General features: G+C 28.1%; 1 protein-coding gene across 4 annotated transcripts in view; it reads right to left on the reverse strand.

The window, feature by feature from the left end:
• Positions 1 to 776: 776 nt before the first annotated feature.
• ema (C-type lectin domain containing ema) overlaps positions 777 to 20,176 on the reverse strand; it is a 91,829-nt gene continuing 72,429 nt past the window's right edge. For all 4 annotated transcript variants that reach the window (XM_075375980.1, XM_075375978.1, XM_075375977.1 and 1 more), the window contains exon 19: positions 777 to 13,072. The gene's annotated coding sequence lies outside the window, so the exon portion shown is untranslated. The remainder of the gene's footprint in view (positions 13,073 to 20,176) is intronic.

A 20,176-nucleotide genomic window follows, 5' to 3' on the forward strand; every position in this document is an offset into this window, starting at 1 on the left:
ATGCTAATTTTAAAAGTAAAAAAAGTGCTTTCAGGTGCATTTAGTTTCATTTGAATAAATACATTTTTCGCAGAGATATTATATTATAGAAAATTGCAAAATTTTGTAGACATTAATGAAGAATAAAAAAAATGAGCCAAAAAACAATGTTTTTGATAAGGCAAAGTTCATTTTCCCTCTTCTTTCAATTTAGCTCAAGTAGACTCAGAAATCCTGTATGCTCAATAGTTATGGACATTTTGAGATTTTTGTTTTACAAAATGCTCATTTTGCAATAACAAATTAACTTACAGCATCCAACTAGGGGATACTTTATGGACAACATTAGAGCTATTTTTCCCCAAAATCTAAGTCCTCTGAAAAATAATATAAAAAAAAACTACTGAGTCCCAAATGTCAGGTTCATTTTTTTACGTATTGCACATGACCTAATTATGGAATTGTTATCTACGTCTCAGTTTATAGTTTAAACGAATACCTAAAATCTTTTACTGTGACATTTTTTCTAAAGTGATTTCCAGCCAAGCTATATGTGATTTTTGTTGGTCACTCGAGCTATTTTTTCAATTTTCCCCCCTGCAAAACCTGATTCATGTTACTTTATAGTCAGAAACATTAGTTTACATTTTTTAAATCATAATGTCAAGTTACAGATGGTATGAATTTTTCTGAAATCAATGTCTAATGGTCCGTTCTATAAAGGAAATGGGAGAATTTATTTGAATTTTATTCAAGAAATATTTCATTCATATTTTTTTTTTTATTCATTTTATTAATATTATTTTTAATACAGATATTATAATTTCTTAGTTACAATTCCGTTTATTATTCTATACTTAAGAATACATAACTGGGAAAAAGTAGCTGTTGAGATTTATTTCAAAACAATTTCGTACTTATTTCTGATATGATGTAAAAAATTAATATTAATTTATCATCTAATTTAAATTACCACAATTTTATAATTATTTACAATAATCTATAATTAAATTAATTCATACACTTACAATATATACTACATAGTATTATAAATACATACACAGTACGTATTATAAATAAATAATTTAAAGTAATTAACAGAAAATGTTACAATTAAATAAGTAATTTTAGTAATGTTTATTCAAATAATTCATATTGAATAAAAAAAATAACAGTCAATTAATTCTTTTTTTATAATAGTATATTGGACATTTATGTACTTTTGAGCATTCAAAAATATTATAGCAAGACACGACACACACATAAAGAAATCCTTGCACTAAATAAAAACTACGCCAATCTCATAAAACCTGCAGTAAAAATTGTTCTTAATCAAAAGAGAGCTATGTGCTTTCACTTTGTAGCATTGAGGTGGCAAAAAATTAACTGATGTGCATTACTATCTTTTTTTAGAAACTTTGACAAAATATATTTTTGTGATCCAAAAATGAAAAACATACCAATTAACATTAAACGTTTTTGAAATTTGGGGCTTAGAAAATCATATCTTGGAAAATTACAAAAATGTATGATACCATCAATTAAATTTGTAAATTCATTTTCTTTTTTAAGATATGAATTCTACACTCATTTCAGATGACACAATTGTTCCTAAGTAATTTGAATATGACTGTTGATCAATCAGTGTATTGCAATTAAACTTTAACACATGCCCTATACTATGATGGTTAATGAATTTTCAACATTTTTAAAAATAGTTCATTTCATTTAAGAGATGTATGTTTAAAGTAAGGTCCAGTTGTTAATAAAAAGTGATTGATAATAAATAATAAGATTGTGTATATGCAAGTCTTCAATTTGTATATAGGTTGTTATGACCACTAGTTTGTCAGCAGTCTATTTTTGGCTTCTTGTGACAGTAATCAATGATAGCTAAAACAATAAATAATTTGCCAGTATGAAGAGTTATTTTTTATTTGATATCAGGAAGCAAATTCCTTAGTGCTTGTGGAATTACTGTTAAGAATTTTATTTATGGAACTTAACACCAGGCCTATGGGCCTCATTAAAACAAATTTTATTAGCATTAAATTACATTTTTCTAAATTTAGTAAATATTTATGCAACTGTGTAAAAATGATACCTTTCATTCCTGTAAAAAAACTGCATTTTTCTACTACGATAGTCAATTACAAATACTTTCATGTTCTGGTAGTAGTAGTCATTATTGTGGCAAATCAGTCTTGCTGTGATTGGTTTTTAGTGATCATTGTTTATAAAGAGGGTAGTAATTAACATGAGTCTTTCATTAAATATTGAATTTTTGTAATATTGGCAGTTTTTTTATTAATATATAAATTTCTGTGCATTTTTCATCTTGTACTTTTCTAGTATTGTTAATAACAATACAAACACAAATAAGAAACAAATAAATTTGGAACATTAATTTATTTTTATGTCAGAGAAGAAAAAGTTTTTTTTACAATGTATTAGGATAAAACATTATGCATCATTTATGTGATCTAATACTTGCCAATGGAGTCCAATCTGAGATATCATTTTGAAGTGAAACATTCTAACCTTAGTAAATTTTATGCAAATGAAAAGCAACAAAGTTACGCAAGCCCTTAGTGACGTTTGTAAATAAGTGGCATTAAGGTTAGCGTAAATCACAAGATATCCCATGGTGGCAGATTGTTTACAGAAGAGTGTTGAAAAATAAATTATTGCCATTACCGAATTAATTCCCGATAAAAAGTAAATAAAAAAACAGCAATTGTATGACTATTCATCACAGAATGACTGATAATATGTTGCAGAAAATATCTTTGAATTTGTCTTACTAATTTACTACTGATGAGAGTACAGAAGTCAAATATATTGTTTAAGTTGTAAAACTCTTAAGATGGGATAAATGAAAAATTTGAGATAATAGGGGAGCAAGCTAGTTTGCATCCAATAAGAGGAAAAATATCAAGGAATGAAGTAAGAGATATATGCAAAAAAAAAACTGCGGTTAAATTTTCATAATATAGTAATAAGTTAATTAGTCTTACAGAAATGTGTACAACAGAGTCAAAGGCAAGGAAATGGTATCTTCCCAAATCTTTTCAATGTAGCTGTGAAAGAAGCTTTCAGAGAACAAAGAGTTTAAAGAGAGGTGCAAATTGGAAGGGAACTAAACATATTGGCATTTGTGGATAATGTAACAATTATGTCCAAGACAATGAAAGATTAGAAGATTAGTGGAAACATTCATTAACCAAAGAAATTTGGCTAATTGTGAATGAAGAGAAAACTGAAATAATTCATTTCAGACACAAAGTAACTAGGGAGATAGAATTATTAATTACAAAATAGTAAATTTGACAGTATGTGTGAATAGGTTTAGTACTTTGGTCTGATTATCAATAATATAAATTCAGAAGATTAAGAGATCCAGTCAAGGTTAGTAAGCGCCATACATGCCTGGGTATGTGCAAAAAACTGATATCTACAAAGTCGTTATTTTATATGACAAAAGTGAAGGTATATAAAACTATCATTCAACCTGTTCAGACATGGGCAGTGAAACGTGGGTCATATCAAAGAATAATGAAAAACATCTAGTAGTTTTTAAAAATAAAATATTAGGAAAAATATAGGGTCTCATTAAAGAAGTAGAAGTATTGAAAATAAGAAAAAAACAGAGAACTAAGATGGTTGTATGAAGATCCTGATATTACAGCTATGGTAAAAGCAAGAAGGAACAAGACTAATAAAAGTAATGAGGGCTACACCGAAGTGAAGAAGACTGCTGGGTGACCAAAATTAAGGTGGTATAACCATGTTGTAAAGGATTTAAACCAATAGGGAGATGGAATTCACATGGCAGATGGCAGAGGGATGTGGAGAAATCAACTGAGATTTGTGGTGCCCTAGTAGTAATAGTTCGTACTGATGGTGTCCCATCTGTGTGTCTAAATATTATACTACAGTACCTAGGTAAATTTGTAACTGAATTATAAATATATTTTTAATTTCACTTACTGTTAATATATTAATGCACTATTGCCATCTCTTGAGTAATGAATTATGATTCTAAAACAATTCAATAATATTTAATATTTCTCATCTGGTACGTGGCTATTGCCCTCCTAAAATTGTGGTACACCAACTAAAAGCCAAGGGTTATGGTAAGCCACGAGCAAGAGTTAATTGCTCATGGTAGCTGATGTATTAAAAATAAAAAAATCATAGAAAAAAAATAGTCCTTAATTCTGTATTCTCAATCAATTTTTCAAGCTTTTACTGTTTATAACAAAACTGAGAAAAAATTAAAATCTTTTATTTTTCTTAGATAGCATTTTGAAAATACTTCATGGATATAAATAAATTAAAAAAAGAAACAAAACATGCTTTTGTTTATATTGATATGAGAAGAGAAAAAATTATATTTTTTCATTTAAGAATAAAATAAAAAAAGTAGTTAAGGGCATTTCTGTACTAAATATAGTTATCTGTAATAATAAATTTTGTACAAAGGATCATTTATAGTAAAAAAGTGTAATTTTCTGTTACCTTTCCAAGATAAGAAACATACTAGACTACAAATAGTTAAACAGTTTAATAGATTAATCAGTACATTTTTCTCACCAAATAATTACAAAATTTCTACTTTAATTTTTATGATCAATACTCTCTGTTATTTACCTTGTGAAAATTATTAAAAAAAAGTAATATTCAATGTAATCAACATTATAATATTAAAAATAATCCAATAAATAAATTCAACAAAAGACAATGAATATTAAAAAGTATCAACAAATATTAATAACGGCATTTTTTTCACAAGCAGCAATTCAAACCCTGTTAAAATAAACAATTAATTATTATTAAAATAAAATTAACAATAAATGAGTTCCATCATCTTTTAATGGTCTACGTGTAGGGTTATCTAACCCTACATGATGATCTTGGGCAAGGATTTTGATCTTAATTTCTGAGAGATGACACTAGCAATTCCTGTGTGGTTAATCATTTCTTCCATTTAACTCTTCTTTATTTTTCAATTCCTTTTCTTTTCAAATAGGTAAAATGGGAATTCGATCAGCAGCTCGACTGGCACAATCAGGAGACCTTTAGTGAATGGTGGTCTGGAACTCTTTATTTCCTATATTGGGATGGCACAAAGAGCCCAATTAAAGGCTAGGATATCTATCAGGTGAACTACAGCATCCTAACCCTCTCAATAATCTAAAACTAATCTACCTGATTAAATATGTACTCTGACATTCTAAATACGAAAGAATCATAAACCGATTTAAATATAAGTAACTGGTTTCCATTTTATTAAATGACCAAAATGCTATAAAAGTCATTTAAAATGAGATCTGTTAAATAAGACACCAGTTAAACTTTCCAAATTCCTGGCAGAAATACACAGATTTTTATATAAGGACACAATATATCATACTAAATCAGGTTTTTTTTTTGGATTAAGCGAGAAAGAATTTGGCACGATTTTTATGGCAAGATAGAAGTAACTTTCACTAATTCTGCTTGAATCATTTAAGATCACAGTTTAATAAACCTAGTCTATTATTAATACAACTAGGCCAGTGACAAATTTCAAGAATTTATAAATGCTAATGCCAATAACAAGCAATATTTATGTGTAAAATATATTAGTTTGTCTTGTTGTATTGCTTCCTATGATATTTACTGTAAATGCAATATATTGGTTGGAAATGGAAGGACCAAATTCCCGCATAACTGATACAATTATTCACATACTGGTTGATATAGAATTATGTACCATACACACTGTGCTGTTTATTTATAAAAACAAAAATAATGAAAGTTAATAAATGTAAAATTTACATTTTCTTTATTCAGGTACAGGATAAGTATACATTAAAAAATAAATTAAAATTATACAAAATCTCAATTCAATGTTTTCTACGATAAATGCTGCCTAGAAAATTAAACACAAGCAAGAAACTAACACTGCGTTCAATATTATACTAATGCATTGGAGTACAAATACTAGAGACAAATTAATCAATATTTGACAATAGCTTGACCGCAATTAAACAGTGAGCTACTACCCTATGTAAGCATAATTAACATCCCTTTCAGATAGCACCAATAAACTAGGACTATTGTTTTTCCAGTTTCATTCACTGCAAAAAATTTTATTCATTAGCTGCACTTAAATTTAAATAAAAAAATTACATTATTCAGAATTAATTCTTGGAAATAAAAACCATTTAACCCTTATGACTTAGCAGTTACTGAACTGAAATATTTATTCAAATTCTGTTTATATTAACAGATACAACAGCCATCAACTTATAAAATTTTAATACTAATTATATTGTTAGAACATCCTTACGTTCTCTATATTTTGAGCTAACAGTCCCAAAACTAATGGAAAGAAACAACCTATTTATTTATACCATAAACTATAAGTATTGTTACTACACTGCAACTATACAATGTCTTTAAATGGTTCATTAGTTTGAAAATTTGCAACCTACAAATATTGATGTTTTAAGTTTGGTTTTTTTTTTTAAACTAGTATGTGAAATTTCAAATTCCACTGATTCCAACAAGTGGAACTGAATTAATACAGTTCAAATTTACTTCAAGTAGAAATTTCTTAGCTATACAAATGGGAGAGAATAATGTAATTAATTAACATTATTGTAAGTTTTACTCGACTAAAACACTAATATAATTTATTCAACTTTTTAACCAATAAAAATTTTTATTTGTTACTAAGTAGGTAAATAACAAGATACATAATTATGAATTAGAAAAATTAATTTTAAGACCTAAAATAACCAAAAAATCTCTTTCATGTGAAACACCTATATGATTTTCATCAATAATTCATCTTAAGAGTAAAGCGGTAAAATTTTATAATATAATCAAATGGACCAGTGAATTTTTCAAGTATTTTAAGCATTACAGGAAATACATTGAATTCTTTCAGAGGTCATAAGACATTAAATAGATAGTAGTCTCAAACTGCATATTGAGAATAAATTTTGATGTTAAGAAGCTCACTTTATTACTATTATTAGGTGTGTTTCATGCTTTTATGTTACCGATATAAATATGAAATTACTGTGATGCAGTAATACCAATAAAAGTAATTTGCTTTCGATGTTCCTTAAACAAACTAATCTGTCTTTTTGATGATGATACTCTTATAAAGAATCCTATAGTTTATTTAAATGATATTAGAATCTTATTATATTTTATTATTTAGTAAAACGTTTTTCTTTTAGCTTTTTTTTAATAAAAGCAATTTATAAAAATGTAATAGTTTATTTTATTTTTATACTAGTAACAACCGAAACTAGAGTCAATGATGGCGATAATGAAAAATCAATTTTGTAGAGTGAAAAAAATGCTAAACCTAACTGGGATTTAACTCAAAATACTTTAGGATGAATGAAAGAAATACTAACACACACTTTCACAAAAGTCAGTAACAACAGATACTAGACTGTTACGATTGATGATAAGGAGAAATTCATTTTTCTGCATGTAAAAAAAAAAAACAAGCCTGACTAGAATTTAACCCGGAACCTTCTAACAAAAAGCAGAAATGCTATCACTATATCACAGTGGTCAGTAATAAAATCATACATTTTAAACAATACTTGTTTTGAACTTACAATTGCTGCAGTAGAATTTGTTAACTAGACTGATTTCATAACATGTCAACAACAAAAGTAAACATATTTTTTGAAATTTAGTTTTACTGTTATTCATTTCCTACTAATTCTATAGAATAACATAATATCTGTGACTATTTTACAATATATGTTTTCTCAACAAAAAAAATTCAAAAATATCTGTAGGTGTAATAGTAAGTTGTAAAACATGCCACAACCTAAAAGATTGGTGAATGAAATATTTTCAGATTAAATAAATTATCATTTTAATTTTTATTAAACTTTTGCATTAACGACTTATAGTTTTTATGTTTAATTTGACAAATCTTGGGAATTTTCAGAAGTAATAATGACATGAGATATACACCATTTCAATAATGCATTAAATTAAGTTCTCATGGTTAGAAACGGGATAATCACGAAGAATTTTATTACAGCGTAATGTCATTAACCAATCATTTGGTACAAATTAGGAAAAAAGAGCTTCTAAATATCCACTACTGTGAAGTATTGTTTAAGTATGGAAAGCAAATTATATTTATGTCCTATGCCATATTAACTAAAAATAAAAATAAACCACATAAGCTGATGATATTAAAAGTACAATGTTCAATACAAGACTCGAAGATGAGATTAGATAATAGATACATATTCAACAAACCTCCTGCTTCATAAAATTCAAATCAATTAGGCATTCTTTTATTACATGAAAAGAATAAAATTTGTTAAGCTTTATAATTTTTTCATAGTTCATTTATTATTTCCTCTCTCCAGTAACAAAAGACCTACACTCAATTAAAATTATCCTACTTTTTTGGGTAAGAAAAGAATTTGTATTTATTCTATCTCTCTCTCTCTCTTAACCACAAACCAATAACCAAATAACAGCCATTTAGATAGTATAAATAAAATAACATAAATCTTTTAACAATGAAGTCTCATACATATATGTATAAAAAATTTAATACTGATGGTGTTGCAATCTAATTAGGACTGCTGCTGCCATCTAATGATAAATAATTTCTATCAAAGAATAACAATCAAGTTTTAATTTATCCGACAAAAAAAAAAAACAACAAAAAACAAAAAAGACACTTTCTTTTTAATATTTGTTTTGAATTATATCTCTAATGATGGATCCATGAAAAATATGTTCCAGTATAATTAGCATAAAATTTTGGCAATTTTATATAAGTATGCTGTTTTTTGTTTTTAATTGCTTTTTTTAAATTTATTTTAATTAATATAGTGAAAATAAGTGGCAGGATGTTATATAAAAGTTTATTTATCAATGAATATATACTGAACTAGCAAGAATGTTATGTACTTGTATACCTAAACAAAAATTTTAATTTCTTAAACTTCAGAAATTACTAAAATAATACAGTCAAAGAGAAACAAACTACAATGTTTTAAATAATAATAACAGAATCCTTTTACCCATAATACACTGATACACACACAGAGGAGCTTGGTACTAAAGATAGACAAGTCCACTTTTTAAGCAGGTTTTATAATGGATTCCTACAATGTTTTAACCATATATTTTTAATAAGTTTCAAAACCAGGCAAAAATGGAAGAAAAATGGTTTATTTTAAAAACTCAGACAAGTCCATATTCAATAATTTTTTGGTATGTTCAAGTCCACTTCAGCCAATAGACTATTAACTGAAGGTCAACTGATTGAGTGAAATTTTTTTATTAGAGGTTAGGTGTTTCTAATGGGTATACATTGTTATCGTTTATCTATTTTAACTTTTAACAATCTTTATAAAATGGATAATGCTACTCTGAAATGTGATAACCACTTTACAGGCAAAAGAACTGAATTTTTCTAGAAGATGTTGATCAAAAGGTGAGTTGTTATGCATTACATGTTTAATTTATTATTGAAATTTAAATTGATGTTTTTAATCAGAGAAAAAGGATTTTTTTTTAATATCTTTACTTTACTGAAGGTGGAAAATGTAATAACAGTTATTATTGTAAATACAAAGTTATAGGATTTAACTCAAAATTCACACTGCATAACCTTTCCTAACCTTTAATAGCTATGTACTGTGTTATTGCAAACTTAATTCTTTTACAAAAATAATTTGCTTTTTACAAAAAGATAATTTTACTTATTATATAGTATGTGTTCAGTGACAATGAAAATAAAGGTTATATTTAGTTTAAAATATTCAAAAAATGAAATAGAAAATTATAAATGTTGACTAAAATTAGTTTTAAACTAATATATCTGAAGTTGACTATCTATGTTATTTTTGTTTTGAATTTGCATAAGTTATTACTTTCTTCATTTTTCTATACTGCAGTAATTTAATAAATTTACTTTTTCAATGTTTCAGTTATTCACTTACATGAATGTAAATTTACCCTTCTTGTTGCTTTTTATTCCATAAGATAAAAAAAAAAAAAAAAACAGGAAGCATTACTTTTAAAATTTATGATAAATATTTACCAGTTTTAAGCAGAAAAAGAAATGAATCCTTCATCTGATACAAGTAATTCAGTAGCATTCAAAAGCTGTTTTAATATTTGTCCTTCAGAAAACGATTTGTCATTTTCAGTGTTTGGTATGGTTATAATTTTGGAATGAAATTACTCTTACTAATATAACAACATTCTTATCATAATTTTTAGGAACAAGATAAATGTTTTTAGAATCAACTTTGAAAAAGCTATTATGATGCACATTTTCTATACTATGTGATTTTATACTGTGTGCATTATTGTTGATAATAATTTGATGTATAACTGGAACTAAAATATTTAAACAATCTAGAGGAGGTGTAACACCATCACCAACATTCATCTGATCAAAGATGACACTCATTAAGTAATGACACCATCAATTTGCCTTCACAATTATGTATTTCGACTTTGGGTGGTGTTTTGACTACTCCTAGGCTTTTATGTTTTTCAGTTTTATCTTCATCATTAGAACTATTTGTTGATAAAGAATTGCTTTGCGTATCGTCATCATATCATTATTTTTATTGATCTCTTATCTTAGAAAATCAGGAACAATAATCGTTTCATGTGCAGGTAAATTACATTTACTTTGTAATGAATGAAAGAAAGAACAGGCAGATATGCAGAAAAAGCTTTTTTAATATTTTAGGTATTATCAGTTTGAGTGTTCCAGCATTTAAAGAAATGATGTTAAAATTCCGGTTTGAAACTAGAGGGGTAATCGAAAAGAAAAGCATTTTAAAGATAAACATGAATCTGTTATAAAGTTCATTAAAAAAGTTCTAACCTCATGAATTGTATTATGGTAAAATTAATAGTATGGGTATATCTAGATTGAGAACTTAACATCAATAAGATATATAGAATTAAAAATAATTTAGTTCCTGAAATGCAGATAGTCATAGAATCATATTTTAGAAACAAAGTTTCTACATCAGTTTAACATGGTTTTTTATGTACCAAGTTTTGACTTATGTTCAACCTGTTTGTATTAGATGAAAGGATTAAAATAAAAATAGTGAAGTTAAAAACAACAGCAACTTTTAAACAAAAAATTGCTTCAGAAATATTAAGCAATTTTTTTAAACACCTGAAAAAAGTGAGGCAGGATTTTATGACAATTTCATTTGATAAATAGAAAGACGTTTTGTTAACTAAGGTTGTACATCAAATTGCATATTATAATAGACAGATTTATGGCTTTTATTTAGTAATTGTTATTGGGTCATCTAATAGCCAGATTAACAAACAATGTTTCTGATTTATACTCGAGGAAGGAGGAAATATGAAATGCTATACCGTCAAACTAAATAGTTTATAATGAACTTTGTAGCAGAGTTGAGGGTGGTTATCTTACTCCAGAAATAACATCAATAACCTCATGGCTTATGCGTGCTTTGGATAATATAACAATATTATGATGCTAATTATGCTAGGAAAATGGTTAATCAGGTACTTCCAACTGCTGCAAAATGTTGAGTTGGTATTTCCTGTGATCAGATATTCTTTTCTTCCATGAGATAGAGAGTTTAGTTAGATCAAAAAATACATGAAGTTAGATTATAGAAACTGAAGAATACCATGTGATTTGTTTTAATAACACGGAAAAGTCAAAATTATACAGAAAGGCTTTTAAGTGTATGACTGGCATGATGAAGCAAGATTTAATGTAAAAGGAACTGACCAAATTCATTTCTAGATTTCTTTTCTTATGTAAAAGAATCATATTAATATGAAACATATTTAAATAAATGGAAAATTAAATTTCAGTTTATATTTACAAACAAAAACGTTGATTACAATACTGACCTTTAATTTCAAGTTAGTTAATCCAAATCTTCTACATATACAGAATTAAATAAACCCCCAAAAAATTAAGATGTATTCCTTGCTAGAAAGAACAATTTTGTAGCTGAATAAAATTTAGATAGATATTTACATAGAAGTGAAGAAGAATTCGATAATTATAACGTATATCAAGATAATAGTGAATGTTAGTTCTAATTGTGTAACTATAAATTATGAGGATGTTAGAATAGTTGTTAAAAAAAATTTAAATGGGAATTGTTATTTAAGAATTTTTTTAGATTTTTAAAAAGTATTTTTTTTTCTAATTACAAAATTTTCTTCAAATGAGTGTATTTTTGTGGTAGTGTTCTTAAAATAAATTATTCTAGAATATTTTAAAAGTTACAGTTTTAGTTTCAAAAGTGGATTAGCCTACCTACCCCTTGGTTACAAAGATGGAAATGTCTAATATTTAAACTCAAATTACAAAAACACAATGCAATGTTTGTATATGAATTACACAATACATTAATATTATTAGTATAACACTTATACAAAAATGTAATGTCTTTCTCTGAGCCACATAAAAACAAGATCCAGCTTTTTGGCTCTCCTGAAAAATTTTGAGGACATGTTCATCTTTGAAATTAAGCTCTTCTTATCGCATAATTTTATAATAAATCTTTCTTATCCCCTTGCACATGAAATTTATTACTATTATTTCTTTAACAATATGACAAAATAAAATAACCTGAGCCACAATAAAAGATAAAAATTTTTTTAAAAAAAAGTAAATTTCAATTAACCCAATTCAAACAAAAAACTAAAATAATCATAACAATAACAAGCTTATTCAGATATCTAATTAATCTACACTCATTAGTATGATAATATAAATTTGCATTAACACTTAAATTAATTTTTTATATTAAAAACTATGTTAAAAAAGTCAACAAAAATATAATATCATAAATTTTAATACCATACCTTAATATTTTTATAACTAACATAAACATAAAAATACCTTTTTTTTATAAGTCCATTATTAATAAAGCACGTATCAATGAAATCAGTAACAACAAAATCCAACAGGTACTTTATTAAAAAAAAAAAAGAGTATCACAACCTTTCTAAAAATGACCATGATGTATTTTTATTCAGCATCAGTTATCTATACATTCTTTACATCTGTTACCTGAAAAAAAAGGAAAAGACATTAGTGTTCAAATTACTTTTTGAAACACGGCTAATCTTTATTAATATAATTTTAGAGCTTTTATACCACAATCCTCTAATAAGTTTGGGAACCATTTTTAAATATCAAATTTTTTATGGTCCACTTGACAAAGAGATGGAAGGACTGAATAAAATGATGTTTAATGTTTTAAATTAATTAAGCAACCTAAAAAATTAAAATGAAACATTTAAGACATATAAACTATGTTTTGATATATGAACACTGATTTAAAATTTGTTTTTGTCAGATAATGACGAGTAGGATGTGACGAGTGTAAATGTTTTGTTTTTTATTGACATTTTTTTTTGTCTTCAGTCATTTGACTGGTTTGATGCAGCTCTCCAAGATTCCCTATCTAGTGCTAGTCGTTTCATTTCAGTATACCCTCTACATCCTACATCCCTAACAATTTGTTTTACATATTCCAAACGTGGCCTGCCTACACAATTTTTTCCTTCTACCTGTCCTTCCAATATTAAAGCGACTATTCCAGGATGCCTTAGTATGTGGCCTATAAGTCTGTCTCTTCTTTTAACTATATTTTTCCAAATGCTTCTTTCTTCATCTATTTGCCGCAATACCTCTTCATTTGTCACTTTATCCACCCGTCTGATTTTTAACATTCTCCTACAGCACCGCATTTCAAAAGCTTCTAATCTTTTCTTCTCAGATACTCCGATCGTCCAAGTTTCACTTCCATATAAAGTGAGACTCCAAACATATACTTTCAAAAATCTTTTCCTGACATTTAAATTAATTTTTGATGTAAACAAATTATATTTCTTACTGAAGGCTCGTTTCGCTTGTGCTATTCGGCATTTTATATCGCTCCTGCTTCGTCCATCTTTAGTAATTCTACTTCCCAAATAAAATTCTTCTACCTCCATAATCTTTTCTCCTCCTATTTTGACATTCAGCGGTCCATCTTTGTTATTTCTACTACATTTCATTACTTTTGTTTTGTTCTTGTTTATTTTCATGCGATAGTTCTTGCGTAGGACTTCATCTATGCCGTTCATTGTTTCTTCTAAATCCTTTTTACTCTCGGCTAGAGTTACTATATCATCAGCAAATCGTAGCATCTTTATCTTTTCACCTTGTACTGTTACTCCGAATCTAAATTGTTCTTTAACATCATTAACTGCTGGTTCCATGTAAAGATTAAAAAGTAATGGAGAAAGGGAACATCCTTGTCGGACTCCCTTTCTTATTACGGCTTCTTTCTTATGTTCTTCAATTGTTACTGTTGCTGTTTGGTTCCTGTACATGTTAGCAATTGTTCTTCTATCTCTGTACTTGAACCCTAATTTTTTAAAATGCTGAACATTTTATTCCAGTCTACGTTATCGAATGCCTTTTCTAGGTCTATAAACGCCAAGTATGTCGGTTTGTTTTTCTTTAATCTTCCTTCTACTATTAATCTGAGGCCTAAAATTGCTTCCCTTGCCCCTATACTTTTCCTGAAACCAAATTGGTCTTCTCGTAATACTTCTTCCACTCTCCTCTCAATTCTTCTTAGAATTCTAGTTAAGATTTTTGATGCATGACTAGTTAAACTAATTGTTCTGTATTCTTCACATTTATCTGCCCCTGCTTTCTTTGGTATCATGACTATAACACTTTTTTTGAAGTCTGATGGAAATTCCCGTTTTTCATAAATAATTCACACCAGTTTGTATAATCTATCAATCGCTTCCTCACCTGCACTGCGCAGTAAATCTACAGGTATTCCATCTATTCCAGGAGCGTTTCTGCCATTTAAATCTTTTAATGCTCTCTTAAATTCAGATCTCAGTATTGTATTTCTCTTTACATCCTCTTTGACTTCTTCTTCTTCCTTTATAACACCAGTTTCTAATTTATTTCCTCCATATAACTCTTCAACATATTCCAGCCACCTATCAACTTTTTCTTTCATATTATAAATCAGTATACCATCTTTATTTAACACATTATTAGATTTTAATTTATGTACCTCAAAATTTTCCTTATCTTTCCTGTATGTTCCATCTATTTTACCCATGTTCATTTCTCTTTCCACTTCTGAACACTTTTCTTTAATCCACTCTTCTTTCGCCAGTTTGCACTTCCTGTTTATAGCATTTCCTAATTGCTATAGTTCCTTTTACTTTCTTCATCACTAGCATTCTTATATTTTCTACGTTCATCCATCAGCTGCAATATATCGTCAGAAACCCAAGGTTTTCTACCAGTTCTCTTTATTCCGCCTATGTTTGCTTCTGCTGATTTAAGAATTTCCTTTTTACATTCTCCCATTCTACTTCTACATTTTCTACCTTATCTTTTTTACTCAGACCTCTTGCGATGTCCTCCTCAAAAATCTTCTTTACCGCCTCTTCCTCAAGCTTCTCTAAATTCCACCGATTCATCTGACACCTTTTCTTCAGGTTTTTAAACCCCAATCTACATTTCATTATCACCAAATTATTGTCGCTATCAATGTCTGCTCCAGGGTAAGTTTTGCAGTCAACGAGTTGATTTCTAAATTTTTGCTTAACCATGATATAATCTATCTGATACTTTGCAGTATCGCCTGGCTTTTTCCATGTGTATATTCTTCTATTATGATTTTTAAATTGGGTGTTGGCAATTACTAAATTATACTTCGTGCAAAACTCTATAAGTCGGTCCCCTCTTTCATTCCTTTTGCCCAGCCCGTATTCACCCACTATATTTTCTTCCTTGCCTTTTCCAATGCTTGCATTCCAATCCAACTATTATTAAATTTTCATCTCCTTTTACGTGTTTAATTGCTTCATCAATCTCTTCGTATACACACTCTAACTCATCATCATCATGGGCGCTTGTAGGCATATAGACGTTAACAATTGTTGTCGGTTTAGGTTTTGATTTTATCCTTATTACAATGATTCTATCGCTATGCGTTTTGAATTACTCTACTCTCTTCCCTATCTTCTTGTTCATTATGAAACCTACTCCTGCCTGCCCATTATTTGAAGCTGAGTTATTATTGACATTATGTTTTCCTTAACATTCACATTGGTATTGGTAATTTTCAAACACGATGGATTTGATAATTGGAGATTATTTTTAAATTTAACTTGATTGTGGAGGAAAATGCATCTTCACACACATATACTAAGATGTTATAAAAGGGAATTGCAATTTTAAAGGTACGGTTGAAATGGTTAGATATGTATTTTGAAACTATACATATTTTAAAACTGTATTAATCTTTTTCTGAACAGATTCATTTTAAAAATGGCATATTCTGAAGTATCAATTAAGTCTTCAATATTTCAGTAGTCACATCATTCTGAAATAGGTTCACTACATCTATAGTTCAAAATTAATCTGAACCTTGTAAATATAAATACAATTCATTGAAAATATACCAAATATGTGAGCTTCAAAACAAACTTTCCAGCATTTTTTTTATCAGTATCCCAAATAATTGGTTTTCAAGGGAACAAATCTTCATTTCATTATTCCATATATCATGAATGAAAACCATCAGTTGGGGCAATCCTTGTAAGTCTATAAATTCAAATAATTGTACAACAAAAACTGCTCAACACTCAATTTCTCTTAAACACACAACATTTGGCCAGTTCTTTGTGCAAGGGTAAGTATAATATAACTGGGACACTATCTTTTATTTGTTGTAAGTATTAATGTTTAGGAAATTAAGCAACCTTTACTAATCTACAAACTAAAAAGATATAAAATGTCTAATGCGTTTTTATTTATGATAGTGAAATGAAAGAGCTTATTTTTTTAACAAATTTAATTCTGTTGCTCTTAAAATTCTGTAAAGGCTAGTTTTCAAATGTATTGTAGAGGCTATTTTTTAAATGTAGATGCTTTGTATCAATATACTTGAGTAAATTATTTGAAATATACTCTTGTTTGTGAAAATCTCTTAATGCACAATGTATTGTAGATGTGCATCTCCTTTGCTACTATTCTGTGTTAACCCAAACTGGAAATAATTGGAATCACACTTCTCACTATTTTTATAATTGAGAATTAAGTGAAAGTTTTTCATTATTTTCGTTAATGACTGATTTTTACTTTTCACTTCTACTTCAACAGCCTTCGCTTTAAATGTATTTTTTATTTAACACTTATCGATTATTATAGTAAACTAAATAAAATAACTGCTTTTTTCTTTGTTTGTCTTCAGTCATTTGACTGGTTTGAGGCAGCTCTCCAAGATTCCCCATCTAGTTCCCTTTCATTTTGTTATATCCCCTACATCCTATATCCCTAACAATTTGTATTACGCATTCCAAACGTTGCCTGCATGCACAATTTTTCCCATCTACCTGTCCCTCCAATATCAAAATCACTATACCAGGATGCTTTAATATGTGACCTATAAGTCTGTCTCTTCTTTTTTTAACTATATTTTTCCAAATGCTTCTTTCTTCATTAATTTGCCGCAACACCTCTTCATTTGTACTTTTTAACTTTTAATTTGTCACATTTGTCATTTTAACATTCTCCTACAGCACCTCATTTCAGAAGCTTCTTATTATCTTTTCTTCTCAGGTACTCTGATCATACAAGTTTCACTTCGTATAAAGCTATGCTCCAAACATATACTTTCAAAAAATGTTTTCCTGACGTTTTATTTAATGTAAGCAAAATTACTGATGAAATTAGTTTTTGATGTAAGTAAATTATATTTCTGACTAAAAGCTTGTTTCGCCTGTGCTATTCGACATTTTATCCTGCTCCTGCTTCATCCATCTTTAGTAATTCTACTTCCCAAATAACAAAATTCTTCGACCTCCATAATCTTTTCTCTTCCTATTTTATATTCAATGGTCCATCTTAATTATTTCTACTATATTTCATTACTTTCGTTTTGTTCTTGTTTATTTTCATGCAATAGTTCTTGCGTAGGACTTCATTCATGCCATTCATTGTTTCTTCTAAATCTTGTTTACTGTCAGCTAGAATTACTGTGTCATCAGCAAACTGCAGCATCTTTATCTTTTCATCTTGCAATGTTACTCCGAATCTCGATTGTTATTAACTTCATTAACTGCTAGTTCTATGTAAACATTAAAAAATAATGGAGTAAGAAACTTTCTTGTTGACTCCCTAAAAAATAAATTTGTTATGATTATTATAATTGTAATTGTTGTTGATAATAATATTAAGTTTCAAATAATTGGTTATATTTGTGGTATTTTTATTACGGCCTCTTTTTTATGTTCTTCGATTATTAATGTTGCAGTTTGGTTCCTGTAAATGTTGGCAATTGTTCTTCAATCTCTATACTTGAACCCAACATTTTTTTAAACACTGAACATTTTATTCCAGTTTACGTTATCAAATACCTTTTCTAAGTCTATAAATGCTACCTATATTGCTTTGTTTTTCTTTAGTCTTCCTTCTACTATTAATCTGAGCGCTAAAATTGCTTCCTTTGTCCCTATACTTTTCCTGAAACCAAACTGTTCTTCTCCTAAACTTCTTCCACTCTTCTCTCAATTCTTCAGTAAAGAATTCTAGTTAAGAACAGTATTTATTAAAACAAGATACTAATTATTAAAGTAATAAAATAACATTTCATTTAAAATAACAATCAACAGTTAGAAAATTTTCTTGTTAATGTTTAATAAGTTGTGATACATTTTTTCCTGGGCACACAAAGAATTGTTGCTATCAGAGCCTGGACACAATATTACTATAGTAAACAATTTAGATTTACAACACCAAACTTAAATATTAAATATGGTAATATAAAACAAATAAAATCAAAAATAGAACAAGAAATAACTCAATGAAAAATGTTCATCATACACTATAATACATATGTGAAGTGCTTATGCTGTATGTTAAAGGCAAAATAAAACCATAATAAAATATAATATTTAAAATCTAACTTAAAACAACAAATTTACCATCTGGCATAAGCCAAATGGCATAAATAGATAAAATATATAAAAGTAATAATTAAATATTTGAATACAAATGCATGGCCTTAAGAAATAGTAAGACAACTGATAACATTGTCTTAGTGTTGCATGAAATATTTCAAATGTTAGTACCTAATCAGTATTAATGTTAGTGACGAAAACACTGACAATGCTGCAAAGGCGAAACATATAAGTTCAATTGCCAACCACACAAGAATTATCATGTTCAGAATTTTTTGTATAAACTGCAGCATTAGGATTCATGCTATTTGCAATATTAAAATAACTTTTCTTGTAAGATAACCAGATTCATATACATTTTATGTTATTGACAAAGACTAAAGTAATAATTTACCAGAGAAGGCTGCCAAAGGGAGTAATAATATCAAGTAACAGTAAAAACTGGAGGTAATTGTATATTTACAGACAAGAAAAGGTAATGAGCTCTGATGCCTAGCAGGGCAGCAGATCTCAGCTGCTCCTGATATTGATTAAGATTTGGGTTGGAAATTACAGCATCAAACGTCAGATGATTTGGTTGCAGTTTAATGCGAGCTACATAGAAGCAGATTATTTGTATCAGAGATGGCTCACCACTACCTACCACCAGTAGACCTACCATGGGGCTTGAACAAAATGCACCTGTAGAACAAATGAATGATAAAAAATGTAGGACAAATAAGAATGACGTACTACATCAAACATCCTAAAAACAATGGCTTGTGTGGATGAATAAACCATGCAGCCATTGTCCAAGCAGGAATGGACCAGAGCTCAGTAGAAGGGCAACATCCATACTCAATCAGGTTCCCAACAAGTATTAGATACTTGTGATACACTAATCTGATTTAATCAAATATGAAGAAGCGTTACTTTAGATGTTCACTTAGCAAATACTGAAAAGTAATAAGGAGAAATAATCATTTTTGTGTGTACATCAAAAATTCGCCATTGCAGATTTCAATAAAAAATATTCAAAAAATTTTAAAGTAACTTTAAAATTTTTATGCTAATACCAAACATCCAGTGTGAAACTCATTAGATAGTCATGACCCACTCTTTGGAAACCTTAGTGCTACAACAATGTTATTAACATACGAGTATATATATTGAAATTTATTCAACCTGGTTTACTTATATAAATGTT

The sequence above is a fragment of the Lycorma delicatula genome, chromosome 9 (assembly GCF_047948215.1).
Source record: "Lycorma delicatula isolate Av1 chromosome 9, ASM4794821v1, whole genome shotgun sequence".
In the NCBI taxonomy this organism is placed as follows: Eukaryota; Metazoa; Arthropoda; class Insecta; order Hemiptera; family Fulgoridae; genus Lycorma; species Lycorma delicatula.